Here is a 7,856-nt window from a genome sequence, read left to right as displayed (position 1 = left end):
GTGCAGAATCTCATCAATCCCACCAGTATTGGTTGGACTCCTTGACCTTGTGCTCCTAGATACTGTGCAGTGGCTCTTTTGTGATCCCTTCTCCTGGAATCAGACATAATCATTAATCTAAGTCCCATAATATTTAACAATCAATGGCTGATTTCCATAGTCTAAAGCTTTTGGGTATGCACTGCCATTAGGGCTAATGGACATTTTAAACTTACCCTAGTGCAAAATCAAAAAATCATTAATACTGGTAACATGTGTTTCAAGTACAAAAAATGAGAGAAAAAAGAAAACTCAAATACTCTATTGCACATACAAGGAAAACAATAATAAAATTTTAAAAATTACAAAAAATATATAGTTCACAATCAGTGACACACCGTTTTAGCCAAGGAGAGGCACAATACAAAGGTTTCTCACTCAAAAATGAGGTCCATTTCCTTTTTAAGTTGGCCATGATCCACAGTGTGAGTGCACAGAATTTTCCATAATAGCTGATTTAATGACAATAGCAAACAAACTTGCTATCATTAGGATTCACACGAGTTGCTGTGTGACTTTTAAAAAACCTTTGAAGTTAATGGATATTTGTCACAAGTTCTCTAGAATCTAGCCAATCTGTAAACCTTAGTGAAGATATTTCTAACAAAGTCTATTACTGCCATCATTCCAGAATGTGGCAGGAGAAACCAGGAAAAAACAAAAACAAAACAAAAAAACCTCTGTACTGCTGATGAAAACCTTTTTGGGTCTAAAATGTCACCAAGAGGGGGCAGCTGGGTAGCTCAGTGGATTGAGAGCCAGGCCTAGAGACAGGAGGTCCCAGGTTCAAATCTGGCCTCAGACACTTCCCAGCTGTGTGATCCTGGGCAAGTCACTTGACTCCCATTGCCTACCCTTACCACTCTTCTGCCTTGGAGTCAATACACAAGATGAAAGGTAAGGGTTTAAAAAAATAATAAAATAAAAATAAAAAATAAAAAGTCACCAAGAATCTAGATCATTCTGTTGGTAGGGTAGAGTAAGCTGAAAAGTTACAAATTTAAAAACTCAACTAGGGGTTACAAAGCCTGCTTGGAAAACCTTCCCACCTCCCAGATAAGATTATAACCCACTCCGGGGTAACTAAGCCCCTTGGAAAACCTCCCTCCTCTGGTATGAGACTATAATAGCTGTAAAAGGTATGTCCCATCTATTGCAATGTGGAGGCAAGGAATTACAATAGTGAAAATCACTTCTGATGTCTCATCCATGACATTTTTATAAATGCAGTGGTGGGGAATACAATAGTGCTATTGCATTTCACTTCAACTTCTAAATGGATCCTTACCTTTTGTTACAAACAACTTAAAGACAGGCAAATGATCAGTCAAAAGTAGTGGAGCTTGTAGATATCTGAAAATAATTTCTGAAGACCCCTTAAAAATCAATTGAAATTTTTAGCTCATTAAATTCTCCAATGATTGTACACAGATTGTAACCAGTTTGATGGAGTCCATCCATCATAATCTAAGTGACAATTAACAAAGCCAAAAAAAGGAACAAAAGGCCATTAAGGCAACATGTGACTTCAACGGAACTGGTGACAAACCTAGCATTCATAAGGACTTATGGTTTTACCATGGAAAAGGGTTTGTCCAACTTGTTTATGAACTTTTATAATGATATTTCTCCAGTCCAGTTATAGGGGTGGCTGTGCAGTGCCTCTTTTGTGATCCCTTCTCCTGGAATCAGACATAATCATTAATCAAAGTCCGATAATATTTAACAATCAATGGCTAATTTCCATAGTCTAAAGCTTTTGTCCAACTTGTTTATGAACTTTTATAATGGTATTTTATAATGGTATTTGGTTACCCCGTAGTGGGTTATAATCTTATCTGGGAGGTGGGAAGGTTTTCCAACCAGGCTTTGTAACCCCTAGATGAGTTTTTAAATTTGTAACTTTTCAGTTTACTCTACCCTACCACCAGAATGATCTAGATTCTTGGTGACATTTTATTTTTTATTTACTTATTTTTTATTTTATTTATGTACACTGTACAAATAAAGACAGTGCAACAGAATATATAGCAAATAGCCAAAACGCAATAGCTGCAAATGACATAGTGTAACAGAAGATATTAGATTAGATCAATATGTGAACTTAAAAACAAAATTAAATTTTAAAGCAAACAATTAGCAAATACAATATATGTGACAGGATGTGAGCAAAGAATTCAAGAGTCCTTTTCTCCAATTCTTATAGCTGTGTTGCAGAGACTTCTTCACTATTTGAAGGGGAACAGACTGAAACAGTTAGTATCAATAAGGCAAATGGAGTCTGAAAAGGCTTAAAATTCACCTCGAGACTCATTGAGTTTCCTTCCCCTCCCCAGTATTATCATCCATCTAAATTTCTTTGGACACACTTCTGGGGTTCGCCATACCTGCACTGAGCATAGTGTGGATGAACCCTATTTTGGATGTGTTGCAGAAATTGGGCAGGTCAAAATGGCAAGGAGGTATAGGGAGATGAATCTCCCCTCTGAATTTCAAGATTACACAAGTTGTCAACTGCAAGGTATCCAATCAGTACATGCAGGAACAGCAGCAAGAAAAGACATCCTAAAATGGTAAGTCTCTCCAGGAACAGGAGCTGTTTGATATAGGCAGGAAACTGGGCAATGCTTGCAATCTCTACTTCCTGTCTATAAGTGTTGCTACCCTAGTATTCACTGGCTAGTGTAAGAGGGAATTTTTAGGTGTTTTATAGATATATATTTACGCTGTGGCTGCCAGGAATCAATAACTCAGATTGATTCCATAATTAAAATAGACCCAAGTCAGGATCGGGTTTAAGGTAGTTTATTTACAATTAGGAAGGGTAGAAGGCAAGGGAAATAGAGAGAGGGAGGGCTAGTCCAGACCTGCAGAGGCCCAGAAGGAGAGAGAGGATTAAAAGGCTAATTAAACTAGATTACACTCCACAAGGCCTTAGCAATCAGAGAGGCAAGAGCCTACTTAAGGTAGAGTCTGGAAAACGCCAAGGTAGGCCAAGGAAGTCAGCCTAACTTACCCACGTGACCATTTAGAGTGGAAGCTGCCTGAGGTCTCAGCAGAGATCCTTCAGCACCAAGTTCAAAGTGGGAACTGCCCCAACAGGAAGTTCCCCAGGTACTTGAAGGGTTAGTGTCTCTTGTCACTTCCTGTGGGGCCACCTTTAATTCAAGTGGACAAATGGCAGCCTCTACACTGATTTAGACTGCCCAAAGGGCAGTCCCTTGTTCTGGATTTGTTACTTATTGTCATGTGTGGGTAACTCATCTCCCCTCCCCACTAAGGGAGGTGGGGATGACATTATCTCTGGTTGCTGGAGTTTTGACTATGAATGGGCTTGAGCTAATTCCATTTACACAATAGGAGTAAAAGCCTCACTAGGAATGTTGGGGAGAAGTGTTCCCTCCCTTCCTCTACCCCACCCCAGGATAAAGCCAGTGGCCCTGCAACACCAGTCCCCACCCCCACAGCCAGGAGCATGGAAGCCCCTCTGGGTTAGCCAGGCTGGGGTTGGGGTGGATAGTGTAGATTGGCTGCTCCACTTTCTGTTCTTCTGCTGAAAAGTGGCTAGCACAGGCTTGAGACCCACCTGGTTGTAGGGAGGGGTAGCCCAAGGCTATTTGGATCTCACCCTTCCAGTGGGAAAAAGAAGGCGCTTCCAAACAGCTCTCAGACCTTTGGGCAAACAGCAGCGATAGAGAGGCCACAGTGCAAACTGCAGTAGCTTGTGGTGTATAAATGGAGATTTTGAACCTTTGGACTCTTAGTATTTCCCAAAATTCCTTTTAATCTCTCCACCACATTGCATGGTCACTTTTGTATAAGTTCTGAGACTCCGCCTCCCTTGTTCTTTTCTTTCCCAAGCAGGATAGGTTATCACTTTCTTAGCTAGTTCTTTTTTACATTAGTTATTATTAATAAAACTTTTAAAATATAATAGTTACTGAATATTAATTTGAAAATCCACAGTGGTTAGCAGGAAGGCTTATCCATTTCAGCCAGGAGCCCCAGGGCAGGGTGGCCAGCAAAAAATGGTGGGGGGGGGGAACATCTGCTCCTTATCCTTTACTCAGAGGTGTTCTTAAAAATTCAAAGATTCTATCTTCCATAGTGACTTGCCAAAAATGTAAGATTAAAATTAATATCCAATAATTCCAAGTATTATATTTTTTAAAGTTTATTAATAATCACTTGAAGTAGAAGAAGTAAAAGAACAAAAATGAAAACCTGAGTAAAGCCATGTGAGCAAATTTTTCCTGCCAAGCTCTCCCCACAGCCTTCCCAGTTGCACTTCCAGGAAAAGAGAGAGAGAGGGCGAGCTACACAAAACTTATATCCTCCCTACATTAGTATGTAATATGAGAAGGAACATGGGAAGTTGGGAAAGAGAGTTCCTGGGGAGCAAATTTCTAATTATACACTCTTGATTCTCTTTTACTGTGATCACTTCCAATTTGTCCTGTATAGATTTTATTTGTATAGTTCCTTGCATATATCACTCATATGAGTTCCTTGTGAAAGCAGAGGCCTTTTTTTGCCATTCTTTTTGTGCCTGGAATTTAGTATTTAGTACTTAATAAATTGTTTTTTTTTTTTAAAGCCTTTACCTTCCACCTTAGAATCAATACTATGTATTGTTCTAAGGCAGAAGAGTGGTAAAGGTGAGAAATGGGGGTAAAGTGACTTGCCCAGGGTCACACAGCTAGGAATTGTCTGAAGCCAGATTTGAGCTCAGGACCTCCCATCTGTAGGCCTGGCTCTCAATCCACTGAGCCACCCAGCTGCCCCAATATATTGTTGATGATGTTTATTCTTTTAAATTTGAATTAGTTCCAAATATGTATTTGTATTTATATATGTATTGTATTATATGTGTGTAAGTATATATCAATATACAGTTATATATAAAATGAACCCTTTCTAATATGGAAATGTTTTGCATGACTATACATGTATAATCTATTTCAAATTACTTGCCTCCTTAAAGAAGGGGAGAGGGAGAGAAGGGAGGGAGAGAATTTGGAATTAAAAAAATTTTTAAATAAATGTTAAGAGGGAAGCAGAGTCAAGGTGGTAGAGTAGTAGCAGAGAAAACTAGAACTGTCCTGAGAATCCTCTCAAACCAATCTTAAAATAATGCCTCAAAACGAATACTGGAGTCGTATATCTAGCAAAGGGATGAAGTGAAGTAACTCCCCTGTAGAAAACAACTTAAAAGGTAGGCAAAGAAGATATATTTAATGGGGTAAGAGGGCAATTGGAAGTAAAACTGCATACAGAGAAGTGCAAGCCACCCACTCCCCACCTACTGCACTGGATTCTGAACCTGGGCACAAGCAAACTTTGAGACCCTGGGATCCTGCCTATGTCAACAGCAGAGCATCCCACGCTCACCCCTTGAAATCCCAAGGCCTGGCACAAGCCTGCAATGATGGCCCAAGTCTGTGCACTTGGCCAATTCAAAAATGTGGTGAAGCCCTTAGCCCCTGGGCAAAATAGCTCAGAGTGCTTGGAGCCCTATAAGCTATCAACAGTCCTAAGAAGAGTTTAAATCAGCAGCTATCAGAGCTCTTAGCTCACAGGTCGTCATACCACCTTGGAAGAACTGAAACTCGCAGAAAACCAGAAATAGAGCTGAGGGTAGTAACAAAGAAAACCTAAAGTTAAGAGAGTATATTCTTTAACCTGAAAACAGAGTCTACCTTTAAGATAAAAGTAAAAGTAAAAAAAAAATAGACAGGGAAAATGAACAAATAGCAAAAAAAATACATAATGATAGAAAATTTCTATGGAGACATAGAAGAATGAGGCCCAGACTCAGCAAGGGACAGTGAGATCAAAGTGGTCACATGGAAATTCAAAGAAAATTGGGGGATTCCCCTCAGGTGCAAGAAGACTTTCAAAAAAGGAATTCAAAAATCAAATAAGAGAAGCATAAGAAAAACATGGAAAAGAAATGAAAGCAATGCAAAAAGAAAATAACAGTTTAAAAAGTAGAATTGGTCAAATGGGAAAAGAGGCATAAAAATCCACGGAAGAAAAGAAATTTTTAAAAAGTAGAATTGACCAACTGGAAAAAGAAATTTAAAAAATCCAATGGAGAAAAAAGTTCCATGAAAAGTAGAATTGGCCAAATGGAAAAGGAGATTTAAAAGGTCATGGAAGAAAATCATTCTTTAAAAATTAGAATTGGGCAAATAGAAGCTAATGACTTCACAAGACATCAAGAAACACTAAAATAAAATCAAAAGAATGAAAAATGGAAGAAAATATGAAATATCCCATTAAAAAAACAACTGACATGGAAATAGATACAGGAAAGACAATCTAAAAATTATTGGACTACCTAAAAGTCATGATTAAAAAAAAAAGCCTGGATCTCATATTACAAGAAATTATCAAAGAAAACTGTCCCAATATTCTTGAACAATATGATAAAAGAGAATTTAAAAGAATCCACAGATCACCTCCTGCAATAAATCCCCAAATGACAACTCCCAGGAATATTACAGTCAACTCAAGAGCTCCTAGGCCAGGGAGAAAATATTGCAAGAGTCAGGATTACATGGGATTAGCAGTTTCTACATTAAAGGATCAGAAGACTTAGAATATGATATTCCAGAAGGCAAAAGGCCTAGATTTAGAAGCAAGAATCACCTACCCATCAAAACTGACTATATTCTTTCCAGTGGGGAAAAGGGAGAGTGGGGGAAAGGATCATTTAATAAAATGGATTTCCAAGCATTCCTGATGAAAAGATCAGATCTAAACAGAAAACTTGATGTCCAAATACAAAATTCAAGAGAAGTAAATAAGAAAGAGAAAAGTTAAGGGACTCAATAAGGTTGAATTGTCTATATTCCTATGTGGAAAGATGATATTTTTAACTCTTAAAATTTTCATCATTATCATAGTAGTTAGAAGAAATATACATAGACAGAGGATGTGTGGGTAAGCTGTTTAGGATGACATGCAAAAAAAACCCAAGAGGTGAAAAAGAGGGTTGCACTGAGAGAAAAGGGAAGAAAGAGGTAAAATGGGGTGAATTATATCACCTAAAGAGGTGCCATATGGGGGGGGGCAACTATTATAATGGAGGACAGGATGAGGGTAGTGATGGGCAATACTTAAACCTTATTCTCATTGGAATTGTCTCAGAGAGGGAATAACAACCAAACTCATTGGGATAAAGAATCCTATTTTACCCTATAGAGAAGTAGAAGGAGAATAAAAAAGATGGTGGTAGGGAAGGGAGTAATATAAGGGAGGGGGAGTTTTGGGGGGGATAATTACAAGTAAAACATTCATGTGAAGGGATAGGGTGAAATGAGAAAGTGTAGGATTAAAAGGGGAAAATGGAATGGAGGGGAATACACAGATGGTAATCATAACTCTGAATATAAATGGAGTGAATTCCCCATAAAACAGAAGCAGATAGTGGAATGGATTAAAAACCAGGAACCTACAATATGTTGTTTACAAGAAACACATTTGAGGCAGGTAGACACACACAGAGTAATGGTAAAGGGATGGAGCAGAATCTTTTGTGCTTCAACTAGATGGCTGGAGATCAGGTGTTGGCTCAGGTCTTCTCCCTCAGATCTTCAGTGTGCCTTTTCACAGCTTTATCTCTATGTTTGGAATGCACTCTCTCTTCATCTCTGCCTCTTAAAGCCCTTGACTTCCTTCAAGGCGTAGTTCAAGCATCAAGGTATATAGGTATATGAAATTCTCTCTGTCTCTCCCTCCCTCCCTCCTACTCTCTCTCTCTCTCTCTCTCTCTCTCTCTCTCTCTCTCTCTCTGTATATATATATATATA

Source organism: Gracilinanus agilis, chromosome 1, assembly GCF_016433145.1.
Source record: "Gracilinanus agilis isolate LMUSP501 chromosome 1, AgileGrace, whole genome shotgun sequence".
In the NCBI taxonomy this organism is placed as follows: Eukaryota; Metazoa; Chordata; class Mammalia; order Didelphimorphia; family Didelphidae; genus Gracilinanus; species Gracilinanus agilis.
This window is presented reverse-complemented; position numbering follows the sequence as displayed.